A 17,784-nucleotide genomic window follows, 5' to 3' on the forward strand; every position below is an offset into this window, starting at 1 on the left:
TGACACCGATGTAGGAGGATTATGGTGTCTTTTCTATCCTCTAGTGCACCAGGAGTTTGTCTTACTCAGTGTCATCTTCAAATTTGATTAATAAATCGGTTTTTATATTTGAGAAATACTTTATTTTTCTTTTCTTTCCTGGAGCATTAGTGAAAATATGGAGTAATACTTGATGTAGGAAAGACCCTCTAATGATTGATTGATCCCTCCTGAAAAGAGAATTGTGTTTTCCTTTCACCTACTCCACACTTACATAAATTTCCCCAGAGCACATCATGTCATTCTGTCTGGTACGTTTCTTAAGATGAGCTATATAACAACTATGACTTCTTTATCCGCAAGTTCTGTTATGTGGTTGTAGGAATTACTTTGGTTTTGCACAGTTTGTTCTGGCAAATGTAAACTGGCTCATGCTTATCATGTTGTTTATTTTCAAGGTATTTACAGATGGTTTGTTGATTATTTGTTCTAGCATTTCTCTGGCAACCTGGACCTAGAGTGTAAAAATTGGCCTTTTCCTCTTCTGCCTCCTTTTAAAAAGATGAACACTGCTGCGTCCTTCCCTGATCTTCTTTTGTCTCACCTCAGAGACATCTTTCCAATGATATCTGTCAGTGGTTCCAAGATTTAACTGGTCAGTTTGAGATGCATTTTCAAAGTTTTATGCATCTTACATGGTCTAGCATCTGAGTGCATTAGACCTAACCATTTTAACACGGAAATTATCCAAAGCTTTGCTAACCTCTTCTTGTTTTATTTGAAGCTCAAGCCTCATGTTTTTGTAGGAATACAGTAGTCTGATTTTTCCGGGAAAAAAAAAAAGAAAAAGTTCATCTCTGACTACCTAAGTAGAATATTTGTGGATTTATAAGAAAATAGGTATTGCCATGCAACCATATTTCTATTAGATCTGACCTAGGAGAGAGTGTACTATAAAGAAACAGTCTGGGTGCAAAGTGAAAATTAATACAAATTGGTCTCCTAGCATTTTCTGGTAGAACTAAAGTAAGAATCATACGTATTGGCTGTATTTAGATTTTTGTTTACTGTATGCTCTAAACCTTGTTTCAAACATGAGGAAGCCAGGATATGAAACATTTGCTTTCCAAAGGTTTTAACAGAATACCTCCTAATCTGAGGTCTGTTTATCACCACTGTGCATCTGAGGAATCCTCTGAGGTCTTGCTAATTGATTAAAAAGCGCCCCTTGGACTACAGCAAAATTCAGAATATGCAATGGACTTTGCAAAAATAAATGAAGAAACTGCTGATCTTGAGTCCACTTATGCCTTGTGGGAGCTCTCTGTTTAGGTACACAGAGGGAGCTGTATGCTGGGTCCAGGGCATGTCCGTTGCTACTCCTTACATTCATTTTGCAGAATGATCTTATCCAAACATTCACAAACATCAGAGTAAACTATACTTGATGTGACACCTCTTTAAAAACCAAATATATGTTAAATAAAAGGAAGACTCCCCCCTACACCTTCAAGCTGGAAATAATACTAACCAGATGAAATTTCTGGTGCAACCAGAAATCATGGAGTAGTGTTGCAATACCATATATTTCCTTGTTGCCCAAATTATTAGGATTGTGTCACAAATATTACTGTAATTTTTAAATTTTACTTTCCTTAAAATCTTATATCCTACTTGAGTTTCAGAGGCTGCATACCTGCATATTGCAGACTCTGAAGAGATCTACTCTATATGATTCCTTAGGCTTAAAATACTACATTATAGAATTATCTGCAAGTTGGTGGTATCTGAGAAATTATTTGGTAGCACTTGCTACATCCAAGTCTCCTACTATTGCACTTCACTTGTGAAAGAGCACAATTCAATAGCTGTTTCAACTTGGGCCTCATGTCTAATCTTGTCCAGGGGTCATGCTGTCCCACAGTGTGGTAGTATTTTTGGTGACAACAGTACTAATTAATAATTTCCAGAAAAGTGTATATAAATTTATCTCATAATAGCTTGCTTCCAATATCAGTGCTTAAATGCAGTAAGTGGTCATAGTAGCTATAGTTAGAAAACATTTCTCCTGAAGAGCTTTATTAGTATTCGGCATCTTCCCAAAAATGAGTTTTGTTTGCTAAGAATCTCAGAAAAATCACTGCCAAAAATGTATTTTGTAATCTTTTAGAGCCAAACTGGGATTAAATAGCAGTCAGGGAAATGTGCATCAAAACAGGAAGCTGAGTACAAGTTGACAAGGAGAGCGCTGCTCTGCTGATTTTAGACAGGCACATCCGATGGACATGTTTTCTCTGCCGCCTTCCTCATCGTGTAGAGCTGCTGAACAAAAGTGTGTCAGAAGCAGGAGCACAACACTGCGATGCTTCTGGCTGCTAACTGGACAGAAGCAACCCTGCCTTTCCCTCCAAGCACTAACTGGAAGGCAAGGTCATATCTGCATCCAGCTGGTCCCATGGCTTCACCTATGTTGCTCCTGCAGCCACACTTAGGTCCCTGTGGTGTAGGGACTTCTGAGTAGAAAAAAATAAATGTTGAACGAAGGTGAAAAGCTGTCCTGAAACAACATTCAAGGAAGGCAAGAGAAGATAGTTGAAGAAAGAAAATGGGACAGTGTGGAAAGGGGCAAGGGCAAGGAAGGCATTATGAGCAGGAGCCAACAACACGTCATTTGACTCAAGATTTAATCGTGCTATGGTGGCATCATGCAACATAATAGTAAGGATGGAGACAGAAGAGCTGTCACCTTCCCGGCTTCTGTAGCTTCCTCAGTAAGCATGTGTTGTTTGTGAAAGCAGGAAAACAAGTTGATTCTCACATAGCAGCAGCATAACAAGCTCTATTGCCAGCAGTAAGTTAGCGGATATAAAAGTCTATAGTCTCATACTGGGATCCATGGCTGACTTACAGCAGCTGGGAATCAGGCCCATCTACTGAGGCTGTGGGACTCTGGCAATTTTGTTTACAGGACACTAAAGATTTTCAGAAGCTATTTCTGTCCAGGCTGAGGCCATAATAAGGGACATGGCTGGTCCTACAATATGCTTCAGCTAATCTCTCTAGCTAGAAGCCATTTGATTCTTAAATCAGTTCAATGTGCAAACCTGGTTGCAGAGTTTCTTCTGTCGCTCAGGGTCATAATCTGCCTTAAAATTCAAATTTTCCCTCACAAAAGAACAATGAGTGGGACGGGTTGTTTAAATTATAGTTTTCCTGTTCCTGGTAAAAGGAAGGTTCGGAAGTTATAGTGTGCAGGTGGAGTCTTTTTTTTTTTTTTTTTTTTTTTTTTTTTACCTACAAGCCAGTAATTAGCACCTTTTCTTCATGTTAGCCTTCAGCATGTGGACCTTATTGCTTCATCAAGTGTCTGAGGGCCCAGCTGGTTTTCATCAACTGAACGGCACTATTTGACAATGAAGGGAAAAAAACCCAAGCTTTGCTAGCAGCAATAATCAGTTTTCTTTGCCCACACCTCTTTCCCCACTCGACCTCTCCAGCAGCTATCTTCTCTTTCTCACCTTTCCCAAAGAAAATAATGTAGATGACTCCAATAACTTGTGTATAAATCAAGAATGTTTTGGTGTCATAGAAGAATAATGAGAATAATATATGTTGATAACAGAGACTAGGGTGTGAGAGACTCATTTTAGGGAAAGTAAGGGTGCTTCTTGAAAGAATATTTTGTGATCTCCTTATCTGACTTCTCTTCAAGTCTTCTGATGCAATCCTATTCCTCAAGCATCTTCTTCATGCAGAAACTGTCTTTCTTAGGAGTTGGATCGTGTTTTTACCATTTGTTAAACAGAAACAGATTCTGAACAGCTGAAATGCAGCCACAAACACTGTGCTGGTCTGTGGAGTCTTCTCACAAGTGACTTTGGGGCTTTTAGCAATTACCTACGAATGTCCTCTGTGTTCTTGTGGTAACACTAATGCCAAAGACATCAGGTCTGTCTCGTCAGAAGATCCGTGCTCCCCAGCTGCATCAAGCCCATGGCATGTTCCATGTTTAAGAAAATCATTCTCAGCTGATTTGAACAGAGGGTTAGGACGTTTTTCTACTCTCCTGCCCTACTCCCCCATGCCCCCCCCCCCTTTTAGTCTGCTAAGTCAAACACTGAGCGTGATTAATTATGACAGAGATTACTGTGACCATAAAGTTCAAGAGCTGAGCTGTTTATTTGTTTTAGAAAGCTGTTTTCTGAGTGTTTCTCTATATATCTAGCCACATGCTTAGACTGAAATACCCCAGCACAGTCACTGGTTTGTACGAATATTGTTTTGACAGCAAAGAATGCTTGTAAACATCCAGGATGGGGAGGGGAAATACTCAGTGTCTTAGAACTTGTTCCATTTTCGTGTGGTGTGTTCTTGTATCAGTGGTGTGGGAGGAAATGCCTTTCAAATAATACTGAGGAGACACTGTGTGTGAAAGTACACCAGATCAGGTGAGTAGTGCCAGAACATAAGCAGGAGTTTAGAGGCAGCTTCTGTCCATCAGCAAATAATCATCAAAGGAAACCCAAATTCAAAACTTTCTGTTATGAGAGTAAAGTGGGGTTCTTCAAGTCCAAAGCATAAGACGGGATGGCTGTGTCCCTGCATTGCCCAGGAACTCTGCCTAATGCCATCGTTGACAAGCCAAGTCATGGATTTGCATAGCTGGCTGCATATATCTGTCATCCTGTTTCTCAAAAATTTTGGATTCAGTTTCTCAAGAGTGAGATTTGCTGGAACTTTGCTTCATCTTCTAACATCTAGGACCAAAGTTATTCATTAGGTGTGCACCTATGGTTCCTACTGATCTTTCAATTACAGATATATCTGAGGTCAAGATTTGACTCATGGGCTGTAGAAGCAGAGCTTTTGATTACATCCTGGGCTCTGGGAAGGCAAAGTGAGTCTTCCTTCAATTCAGCATTCCCTCTGGCTGGCCACTGTTGTTTACTATGTTTGGCTTAATAGCTTAGATCGGCTTATAACGGAAATATATTTTAGCTGTTTATCAAAATAAATTAAAAAAAGGAGGGGAAAAAACGTGCCCAAATCACTTTCAAGTGAATCTAACTGCTTTTCTAAACACCTCTATGCCTCTTTTATTTTGTTAAAAATTTACAGAAAAGGTTGTGGGAAAGAGAATGGCGTTTAAATTATTGCTTCCTTTTTAAAGTTATCCCCATGATACACGCATCAAATTTTAATGAGAGCAGTTCCTTTGAAAATTATCTTCTTGTGTTTTTGTTCTTTCAAAATTTATTCTAACTGAGAATAAATTGATTTTTCATCATGACACACTTTTCTCCAGAGAATAGCATTGTTTTTCTTTTATTATTTTCTGGTTCAATCCATTTAAGTCATGCTCCTCCTCCACTTCCTTACTGCTCTAAGCAGAGTCAGGGGTTAGTTAAGGAAAGTTGTGTCTGAGTTGTGTCCAATTTTAAGCTTCTAACTCAAAAAAAAAAAAAAAACCCACCCTCAAAAACCCACCCTTGATTTCTTGTTCTTAGTGAGTTGATTGCCAGATTATTTCTTTAAAATTATAGCACTTGTTTCCTGTTTTCAAACGCTAAAAGCAGCCACTTAAGCATGACTAAAAAAAAACCCAGAGTGCCTAAATTAGTTTGCCTAGTTAGAGCAATAACAGCTCTATCAGACTGCAGGTGTCACAATACCCCCACACACATAGAGGAAACTTAAAAACAGGAGGCAGTCTTACTGAACCCAAAGGAATCTTTTTTAGCAGAGTTCATGCTTCTTAGCTCATGAGGTCAGGCTATAGAAAAGCAGCTGACACGATGATATTGAAGGCTCCAGTGGTTTTCCTGCAGGAATAGATGGATGACCTGGTTGTTTTATATTGCTGACTTTGTCCATTAAAACAGCAAAGTAAAAACTGGTTTTCCTCGTGTGGGTTTCTTCTTAATGAAATTTGTTCCTTGTCATCAAACCAATTTCTATGTTTTTTTCTTTCCCCTCAGTCTCATTTTTTCTTAAGAGTCTCTGAATTTCCTGACTTCCTGATTTCGGTTGTCAGGATGCAGTTCATCCAAGGCTAAAGTGCTCTGACACAAGCCATGCCAAAAGTAAGGGGAAAATAAAACAATTTATTAGGCTTTATATCTATGCCCTATCATTTTAGTGCAGTGTTTAATTACTATTTGAGTTCCCCAAATTCAGAAGACTCAGGAATGATCAGAAATATTTTCAGATAATAAAATTCAGGCCTACTGCTGATACCAGGTTTCAGCTTTAGTGACTGAGTGCTGAGGCATTTTGTGGGAGGTTCCACTTAGGTCAATCCCCAGGATTTAATGCAAGTATTTTGAGAGAGGAATCACGTCTCATATGCATTTACAGAAAAATCTTGATACAATTCCTCCCACATATGGGTTATACTTTGTCTTCCATAATTTTTTTTTTTTTCCTACAGGTAACTTTTTTTCCACATCCTCGGAATTATCAGGAATAGAAACATAGACATTCATCCAACATCCCATCATTTTCTCACTGTTATGATCAGGTCGTTCAGACAACTATTCATATAATTTAAGGATAGCTTGAGTCTACTATTTCCCCACACTTTCTGCAGCCATATCACATATGTCATATATGTGTAGACAGAAGAGCTTACTCCTCAAAAACGAAACCCTTTAGTTGAGAAAATTAAAGCTCAGAAAGAGTAAAGTGCAGCAGGAAAAAATACTTTCAGAGAGCTTTTGTTATGTGATAGTAGCTTCTTTGAAAAAGTTGTTTTACTTTTTTTTTATGGCCTGTTTATGACTGCAGAAGAACTGTAGAAGAAAAATGCTGACCCGTACACTTTTCTCCTGATTTGTCTCCTGATAAAAGAGACTGCCTCAGCATCAGACAGACCAGAAAAGCTGTTTTCTACAGAATCCCATGCTGGGGTCATTTACCTGACTTACATAATTTCTATATATATTGTGCTCTAGGTACTACTTTCTTACTTAAAAGCCTTTTTTTTTTCCCCAAACACCTTCTTTTTACAAGCTGTATACATACCATAATTCCAAGTAGTTTAGTTTCTGAATTGTCTAAGCATTCAAATATATAAAACAACCCAACTGAAATATTTCTTAGACAGGGTAAAAGGTACCTGAAATGAAAAACCTACCTGGCACTCCTAACTAGAATCAGGCTACATATTTGTGTCTTTGTGTATTTGATTTCCTATTGTTTTAGAGCTGAAAGAGACCTATCTTGAGTGCTGTTTGAAATGTGGCTGAAATCTCACAAGAAAGATGATTTCAGTAAAATCCTGCTCTTTCAGATTGGAATCATATTTAATTTTGCTTTAAGCTCACTTGATGCCACTCTCAGACGGATCCTCAGTTTGACTTTGATTTCCAAACCTGAACCCCTGATGCAAACCCAACCCAAAAGAAGCTGAGAGCATCCCGGTCTGTGTTCACTCTGGTGACTTTGAATCCAGCTTAAACCTTGCACGGGGGGAACCGAGGTTGCTTTGGGTTAGCTGCTTTCAGGCAGTTTCTCACCTGCAGGCCATATCTGTCTAACTCATCAGCAGAAACGGGCCTATCTGTGCCCAGGACCGAACTGCTCTGAGATGTTCGTGGAAAAGCTAGGAAATCCCTGTCACTCTCTATTACTATTAGGCAATCACTTTCCCTGGGAACCTGCTTTTGCTGGAGCGGACAAGCTGTCAGCCCTGCAAGTGGTCTTTTTTGTTTATGTATCTTTTCTGTTCCTCTGTTTACTTAAGGGGACAGAATTGTCAGCTCTTGTAAGGCTGGGCTGCGTAACTGATGGCCTGTCCACCTCAGACTTGCATTTTTTATTTTTGCTTTTTTTTAAAAAGAAGAATCTTATCCAAACACGAGTGAAATGGGCAGATTTATGAAAGCAAAGAAGAGCAAAGTGGAAAAGGAAGTTTATGTTTTTTTTTTGTAGAGACTCGCTGCTGTGTAAATGCACTGGAAGAATCTCTTGTCTGTTTGGGCTTTTGCATAACAGCTAGAGACGCAGAGCAATTAGATTTTCTAAGTATAAGCAAGAGAATCTGTTTTGTTTATACAGAAAAGTCCCCCAGAAGAGAGGCAGGAGCGGAGACATAAGTAATAAGCGCATATGTTTGGAAAAAGTATAATGTACTTATAAATATTATAGTGGCGTCGCTATAGTTAAGGGTCTGGCACGATTTCTGTTGTAAACCCTTCTTGTCAGAGGTTCAGGATGGAGCTGTAAAAATTCCAGGCTGCAGCTAGGCATGCGAGGGCTCAAGGCAGGAGTACAGGTTTCCCTCCTGCCCCCTCAATAAATTGGCATGAACCTGATTGTCCACAGGGAAGTGATACTAGGCAGAGCCCTCGCCTTTCTCTCTGAAAAGCAGATGGTTTGTATTCCTGTCTTGTCAGAAAAGCTGGGATACTGAAAATGCACTGGGACATCCGTTTGCACCGCAGAAAGGAACGCCAGGGTGTTGAGGTAAGCTAGATAGAAACAAGCGGTGCAAATGAGAGAATCCTTTCATGTTTGGATCCAGACTATGTGTCTCTAGACCTTTGGTTTCCTAAAGAGAAGATCATGCAGTTTTTTAGGAAATTGCCTTCATAGGCAAGTGCCACAAAGGGAATGAGAACCAATTAATGATTTTAGAACTGAACATTTCTTGAGTTTCTTTGTGGTTTACTGGTTGCATTTTGTTAGTAGTTGAGCTTAATGACAAAAGGAAGCACCAGGATCTGTTCTTGATCCACAGACTGTAAGGCTGTGATGTTTTTGTGTATTAACTGGCAAATCTGGCACTGGTAACAAAGGCAAAATTAACTAGGAATAAAAAGGAATCCATCTGCAATAAATTTAGTCTATCCAAATAACCAATAAGAAAAAGAATATTTTACATTTGGGCGGTGTATATGCTCTTTAAATGAAACAAAATAGTAATCAGAAAAAATCCACTGTGTTCTGGTCAGCCAAATACCTTAGGATTCCTACACACAGTATCTGAGCTTGGTCTTTACCAAACAGAAGCTGCAAATCCACATGCACAGGATCAAACTGAACACCGAAAGTTTTTATATAGTAGACGGTGGATATATATTCACGAAACATATTGATAGCTGTAATTACAGAGGGATTTGGGGACCCAGTTTCAGGGCTGACATTTCATGTGAATGCCACCTGATCTAGTCTGCATGGCTTATGTATATATTACTAATCATTAAATTATCGTTGGTATCATTACCTTTTGGTAGTGGCTACAGAGGAATGAATTCTACTCAGGTATCAGGTTGACAAGAGCAACGCCACAGGATACATCTTGAACTGCTAAGGCAAAAGAAAAGATCATCAAGACAATAAATCAGTACGCTATGCAAAATGTTTGAGCTGTGCCAAAAAAGATTGTAGACTACAAAACATGTGTTTTTACCATGATGGTTGCAAAGAGAATTTAAGCTGAAAAATGGAATGTCATTCATTAATTTTAATATAAATGGTTAGTCAGGCAAAAATCTAATTTGCTAGAGGGGCTGTCCTTTCTGCTTCCTTGCCCACTGTGTAAGTTCAGTGCCTGTAGGCCAAGTTTTGTCTGATGTTACATCTTGTGTAACCTCCCTCAACTGAGTCATACGAGGTACAAGGCAGCACTAGAATTGTCCCCGAGGATTCAATCTGGCTTCAAGTAAATGTCACCTGGAGAAGCTACAGTGTCTAGTGAGGAGGTTTCTCAAGTGAAAAAGTCAAGATAACTTGCTGTTGGCCTAAATATCCCATTAAAGTGATATTAGGAGTCTGATTTAAGTTCAGAAAATTTGGAGCCAAGACTAACTGTCCAATCTAAACCAAATCTATTTTGCAAAAAAAAGTGGGACAGGAGGAAATTAAGGGCAAAGTAGGGAATAATAAAGCTGTTGATTTCAATATAGATCCTTAGATCAACAAGGCTAAGTGCGAGGTTTTGAATATGGGTTGGGGCAATTCCAGGCACACATACAGGCTGGGCGGAGAATGGATCGAGAGCAGCTCTGAGGAGAAAGACTTGGGAGTGCTGGTGGATGAGAAGCTCAACATGAGCTGGCAATGTGTGCTTGCAGCCCAGAAAGCCAATCGCATCCTGGGCTGCATCAAAAGAAGCATGGCCAGCAGGTCGAGGGAGGTGATTCTGCCCCTCTACTCTGCTCTGGCAAGACCCCACCTGGAGTACTGTGTCCAGCTCTGGAGCCCCCAACGTAAGAAGGACATGGACCAGTTGGAGAAGGTCCAGAGGAGGGCCATGAAGATGATCAGAGGGCTGGAGCACCTCTCCTATGAGGACAGGCTGAGAGAGTTGGGGCTGTTCAGCCTGGAGAAGAGGAGGTTCCGGGGAGATCTTATAGCGGCCTTTCCAGGACCCCTAGGGGGCCTACAAGAAAGATGGGGAAAGAATGTTCAGTAGAGCCTGTTGTGATAGGATGAGGAGTAATGGTTTTAAAATAGAGGGAGGTAGATTCAGACTGGACATAAGGAAGAAGTTTTTTTACAATGAGGGCGGTGGAACACTGGAACAGGATGCCCAGAGAGGTGGTGGATGCCCCATCCCTGGAAACATTCGAGGCCAGGTTGGACGGGGCTCTGAGCAACCTGATTTGGTTGGAGATGTCCCTGCTCCTTGCAGTGGGGGTTGGACTAGATGACCTTTAAAGGTCCCTTCCAAGCCAAATTATTATATGATTCTATGATTAGATGCCTTGTTTCTTCCTGTACAAGTAAAATAACTTGAGAGAAAAGTCTGATCTTTTCTGCCTCCTAATAATTCCACTCAATATTTATTCTTTCCTTATAGTGGAAAGGTAAAGCTTTTGAGTCTAAAGTAAGAAAGACCCTCCATTTTTCAGCCTTTTTAGGTAAACACTTAATCACAGTCTGTAATTACCTACATAGATGAATGCTTTTTAATTCTAAAACATAAAGGGGAAAAATAGAGTTCTAGTGGCTGGAAGCTGAAGCTATATTGATACAGAGAGGAAATAAGGAACAGATTTTTAAAGTGAGGGTAATTGTCCATTGGAACAAATTACCATGGGGATTTGATGGATTCTCCATTCGTTGAAGTCTTTAAATAAAAAAATGGATATATTTCTAAAACTGTGATCGAAGTCAACTTGGAGTTATGGTTTGCAAGAATCACTGGCTGAAATTCAAAGGCCGGTGTTATGCAGGAGGTCAGACTAAAGGCTCTTAACTGTCTGTCTTCTGGCCTTAATAATTCCTATTGCTGGAGGGAGAAGAGGTATTCATGTTCTTGATTTTGTACCAATAACCAGAAGTGGCTACAGTCCCATGTCTGAATTTCAAAAACAGAAGATGAACTTTTGGAATAGTAGCTGACTTAACTTTGAAACGCTTTTGCGTAGCTCTATATACATCTTCATTCACATTGCTGGAAAAAATATCAGTGGCCTTCAGCATGTTTTCTAGGAGATAACAAAGAAAGATAAATAGATTTTTAAATTATTTTTATTTATTTACTTTTAAAATCAAAGAATCTCCTTGGAACTGCCTGGCTTGCCTCTGAGCTTTAGTGACAATTATAATTCCAGTGGTAACTACTCATTCCTTTCACCTAGTTTGCTTTAGAGGGGACATTGACCATATGTAATAATTAAGTTGCAAATAGCTATAGCCATATAGCTAAAACAGAAATTACACTCTAAAAAAAAATAGATGAAGGTGTGGAAGTTCATTTTTCCCTCTGTAACTAAACTGCAGCCAGATCATATTTAACATTATTCTCGGTGTTATGTAGGAGCACTTTGTGTGTGTGCCTACATTTGTATGTGTGCACAGATGCACGCATGCGAGTGATGTGTAATTTCAGTAAAATAAAGAGAGAGAGAGAAACCGTGGAAAATCCAATCCAGTACTACTGAATTCCTGGACAGGTAGTCCATGCATCAATCTCTCCTCACTTCACTTTCTCAGGACAGTTCAATGTGCCTGAGGCCTCAGAGGAATTTTTCTTATATGCCTCCAATGTTTTTATAAGACTGCCTTGGCAGGAAATACATGTGTTCTTAATAATGATTAAAAGAATAAATTCACCTTTCAAAATCAAAGTGCAAATGGCATAGCAGGTGTAATTGAGGCAAATGATTATGGTACTTATCTGTCTTTACAGAAAAAGCTCAAGGGAATTTACTATCTCCACAAGGATATAATATTTTTAGTAGATCTTTAGTAGATGGTTTGCCAAGAATTCAAGGCTGAGTATAAAACATGCCATGCAAACAATGAATACTTGTGAAGAACAAGCTTTTAAAAAAGAAAAACAATAAACAGAGTTTGAAATCACCCAGGTATAAACTCCACATGTAAAATCCAGTGGGGCAACTGAAAAAAGGAACGTTTGGCATGGAATCTCTGCACTGCAAATATAGGAAGAAAATGGATTTTATGATCAGGTGGCTAGCCTAAGTGGTGACATGCATTTTCACGTGATTAAATAAGAAAATAAGGAATACACACTTTACATGCAAGTCTAAGTGTCTTTAGGTAGCATGTAGGTAGCTCTTAATGTAGTTCCTTGGGGTAAGGAACTGCATCTCTGTAAGCCTCATGCATATTTCTGTGATGGTGTGAGAAGTTCTGGTTCATAGCATTCTCCAAAAGTAGTTTAGAGATCATGCTCTCACCTTGCATCACCTCGTTCCTTCCAGCTGGCAGTGTACATCAGAACAGTTATGAAGAAAAATAAGAGAGGAAAAGACAAGTTTAGGCTCAAAGCAGCATATTTGACTAGCTCTTTCCTCCAAACTGGAGTAAAGAGGATGGGAGGAGAACATAACATGTTGTCCACAGATTTCACAACTCCAGTTCATGGAATATTTGTTATAATTATTTATTTTATTTGCCTATCACCATGGCAGCTGGGTCCTTCATGTATGAAAAAAAAATTAGAAACACATTGAGGCCACGTTTCACGAGCTCTTGAATGTTACTTTCTGGTGTGTAATTGTTTCTCCTTCATTGACTAGTAATTAAGCTGCAGTATGCCTAGGCTTGCAAATCCAGCAAACTTGGAAAATTCCTTTAATTTTTAAAGTTTGTTTGTTTGCCAGGTGGTTTTTTTCCCCTCTGAGCTTGTCCAACTTTGAAAATTACAACTTCAGTAAAACCAAAAACATAAGTGTCATGGATCACTGAGGGATTACCTTACCGCATTAATATTCAATAATGCCAGCTGCTCTTGTTCAGCACACGAGGGCCGCGATTCAGCTGGGTGCTGAAATGGGGCCTGAAAGTTTGGTGGAGAGAGAGCAGGCTCTTTCTCATGGAGCTGGTCAACATTTTCAAAGATAGATTTGTTTGTTTTTTTTTTTCCCCAAGTACACAGAGTGCTTACAATAGTTTCTGGTAAGAGGAAGAGTTTGGTAATATTCCCCCAAAATGTTACAATTATAAAAGCTGGAAAAAAATCCACCAACCTCCATAATTTTCAACTCTGTCCAGTGGAAATGCTTCCAAAATTTTCTAACTTCTTTGGTTTTGCCTTTTTTATAGCTGCTACCAACCAAACTTTGCCTTTGTGATATGTATATTCTAAAATACCGAGGCATACAATGCATATGAAGGGGAGAGCTAAGACTGTTAAGTAAGGGACCTTACCATTACGTAAAAGTTTTTTTTAGGTCAGGCAATATTTCGCAACATATGCATTTGCCAAACCATGCTCTGGTGAGAGACCCTCGGCGTGTGATGTTTTGCTTAGCCAAGAGGTTAAGGATGCTGAAGACGAAAACAAGTTTTGCTGGAGCTAGCACAAGAACTGCAAGAGGGCAAGCAAACCAGTTGCACAGGTAGTTTCCTATTTACTCATTGGTGAGGAAAATGAACTTCAGCTCAAAAGTCCTGTGTTGCTTTAAGCCTAAAACTGTACGGTAATCCTGTTAACACAGAGAAGTGCAAAAAAGGGTGGTCGTCTGTGGGGAAGGCTATGGAGGGTGGCTGAGTTTTCTCTCCTGAAGCCTTCATTTCCTTCCAGGCTGATTGCTTGTGATTTCATTAGACTCACTTGACCAGAGGGATGGGGCTCCTTGCAGAAGGAGCAGTGAGACTTGGGGTGAAGGCTGGCTTCAGGCAGAGAGTTTTCCAGTCTTCAGGAAATGAAGATTTAGCACCCTGGAACCATGGGCAGGAGGAATGATCTGTTTTGCCAGGAGTGATGGGAGCCGGGACACTGGTGTATCTGGCTGCGTGTGGGAGGCACAGGGGCCAGGGAGCTGGCAAGGATGGAGCCGTGCTGGCGGCCGAGCCCTCGCCCTGTGGCTTCTCGCCCTCGGTACCTCGGTGCTCCAACGATGCACAAGTGTTTCCAGATGAATGGATTGTGTCCAAGTGTTTGCCTTTTGGCTATTAGCACTGTGAGAGCAAACAAGTTTTCTCATGGCTAACTAACTTCCTTTGATTCCTTCCCCCTCAGAAAGTCGCTTCTTGTTTGTTGTGCCATGACAACATTGCTGCGCTATCCAGAACGAGTGTGTTAATCCAGGAAGGGACAAATCCGAGAGGCTTGACTGGCAATTTTTAAACTCCAGATGGCCATTCTCCAACTACCTGTCGGCTTGAATAGGAAATAAGTCTCCTGACAGGCTCACTTCCTTCCGTTTGCATTGTTTTCAGCAAAAATAGATTTTTAATAACTCCCATAATAATGTTCCTGCAAGGTGCGGCCTGCAAATGTTGGCCTGAAACAGGACAAACATATTGCAATGTCTGTTGACTTTTCACCTATCAGTGGCCTGTAGCCAGTGGGCTGCGGCTGATTATTAATAATAAAACTGCCAGTAACCTTAGATCAACTATTGCCAAGAAGTGCCTAATATCCAGAATTTGGGAGCAGAACCTCAGCTGCTGCAAATTAACTGAGGATCTGCTCAGAGTGTTTAGGGATGCTGGTCAAATTAATAAAATGAATTTTGTCACTGGTCTTTTCTAATTCATCAAATCCTCTTCATATTGTATTTCTTCTCGGATATTTCATACCTGTTTATTGTGCATTAGTGTATCACAGCTGAGAATGTGTGGAACAATACTTGGATTTGTTTAGTTTGCTTTTAAGCTGACTGTAACTTTTCTTCAATGACTGCTCCATTGTTCAGCACTTATATTTTCTCCCAGTATGCCTATACTGTTTTACCTTATGCCAAGCTTTAGCAGCATTTCTGAAGATTCCCATATACGTGGCAGTGGTGCTGGATTTCAAAATCTTCACTTCAAAAGGCACTTCAAAGTTCTTCCAGTTTTTCATACTGTCTCCCATACTTCCATCGCTTGTGCCAAGAGTTTGATTAGACCCAGCGTATGTGGCCAGTCATCCTAGAGCTTCTGGTACTTGAGATTATTCTTTTCTGTTCTATTCTGTCCTGTCCTGTTTTGTCCTATCCTGTCCTTCAGTTGTTGTTTTGCCCCATGGCCAATAAAATATATTTTAAGTGACAATGATGTGACCATATGTATTTACTAAACTTTTTAATAGGATTGATTACTAAACTTTTTAATAGGACTGATTTTTTTTTTTAAGAAGTTATTTCATATAGAGACAAAACAACTCTCTGATTCAGTACAGAAAAAAGGACATTCTGGTTTCAAGCCATCAGTCTCAGTATTCCTGTACTTTGAATTTTGGTAGACGTGACTTGCTAATGTAAACAGAAGCATTACCAAAATTGTGTGATTCCCACTTCTTCCCCAAGATTCATCCACAACCATGAATCAAATCCCGCACCTCTGATATTTTTTGTCCTTTATGCTGTATATGTGTGTGTGTGTGTGTGTATACATAAAAGTGTATATACATGTAAAAGTTTCCAAAAGTGTCAAAAGTTCCCTACACCGGAGCATAGTTTTCCACAAAACCAGATCCAGTAGTAGAACCTGGTAGAAATTGTTCCTTCACATTACAGTAGCCTTCCTGTGAGTTAATTGCACTTTTCCACAGCTAGTTGTTTCCTTCTAAAATCTATGAAGCATTCCATATGTTCTCACTAGCTCGCACTGTAGCTAGGGATTTTATTTTAGTCTATATATAGAGCAAGTAAATAGTCCAGATATGCTCTGATTTGTTTTGAAAACTTTAGTCTGGCTAGAATGAAAGATATGACATTTAGAAGTGAATTTATGAAGCTAGGACCGACAGCAAGGAGCAGCTGGAAAGAGATTCAGGGACAGAAGTATTATCTCTTAACAGCCTCTGCTTGTACGGAGTGCTGATTACTTCAGAAAGGAATCCATGCCCAACTATCACTTGAAATCAGAGCAAGGAGAATTGAAAGCAAGGGGCAATGGTAGGCTAGGAGTGTTAGTTCAAGTGCTATAACTGTGGAGCACATTGCTGATGATAATTTCTATGAAACCATTCATTTAATTTAAAAAATGAACAGCACAGCTACATGCCTGCAAGCACACCCATGCAATCCACCCCGGGATTATATATGGTGTGCAACTACACACAGCTGCTGTGCAGGGGAAGGCTTGTGGGATAGCTGAAGAGAGGGCAGAGGGGACAATCCAAGTAGGGATGCAGGCAGAGAAATAGGCAGGAGGAGAAAGGAGAAAAAGAAGCTGTGCAAAGCAGGACTGCAGAAGTGAGGTAAGAAACCATACCAGGTCAGGCTGTGTCACTAGGAGAAAGACTGAGGACACAAGAGTGTAAATAGAGTGATTTCTTACACATTTAATAAAACTGATGAGGAGTGAGCAGGAGGGGGTAACAAAAAGGGAAGCCCCAGGAGCAGATGATGTGATGGAAGGGGAAGTCCCATTTAAAGGCAGACAAACAGAGTTACAGAGGGTGGGAAAGCAGAGACGAGTTTGTTTAGGGGAAGATATGGCATTACTTGATGAGAAAGCCAGGATGTGTGAGATCAGGTAATTACTCCCCATTCTGCCATATGTCTTCTCTTCTGTGGGTGCCTGCACACTTCTGCATGTTTGTGCTCTCGTGTCAGGTAGAAGAGTCAGGGAAAAGGCTTGGCGTAGCCCAGTCTTGTTGTCAGTTGAAGACAGGAAGCCTGCGAGGGACCAGCTGTCCCTTTCACATTCCTCTTTTTGAGAATCCCCTCCTTATACCCTTCTCTCTAATTGGCAATGCCCTCTGAGGTTTCCAGATTTGTCTCTGGAGAAACAAAATCCCCAAATCAAATCAATAAGTAAATATAATACCAGCAGGAAGGATATGATGGGAAGAAGTTAATTAGAGAAACTTTAGCTGACATTTGCTATCATAATTGGTAGCCCTAGAGTGCTTTTTGCTCCATGAGAAGGGCTCAGCTACATGAAGAGCAGGGTTTATAAAACTTGGTGATAACTACTGAAGATTTTTTTTTGCCATTGTACTGAGTCTAAGGCAGGTTTTATATGGCACATGAAGACTTTGAAAATATGCATTGCAATCGGGGCAGGTTTTACTCTTTAAAGCCACCTCAGCTGTGTACAAAGAGAGCACGCAGTGCTGTATTAGCATAGGGTTGCTACCATGTGCACCAAACTCCTACCCTAGCTCCAGACCTGGGCTTTCTTGTCTACATGAGCCCTGAATCTCAGTGTTATCTTCTCGTATCTGCCTTATATAGACATGAAATATGGATCTGGCTTTACTCCAATCTAACTCCATCAACTTGTATGGAGTTGCTTCTGATGCCTTTCAAAGACACAGCTGGCTGTAAGCATTGTTGTCTCTCTCTGGAGTCTCTTAAAAAGAATGTAAATCTTCAATAGGTGGCCCTGGCCTGGTGTTTTAGTTCTTGTGTTGTGATACTTCTAAAACATATAAATGGTTGAAATTGC

Source organism: Chlamydotis macqueenii, chromosome 2, assembly GCF_036417535.1.
Source record: "Chlamydotis macqueenii isolate bChlMac1 chromosome 2, bChlMac1.mat, whole genome shotgun sequence".
NCBI lineage: Eukaryota > Metazoa > Chordata > Aves > Otidiformes > Otididae > Chlamydotis > Chlamydotis macqueenii.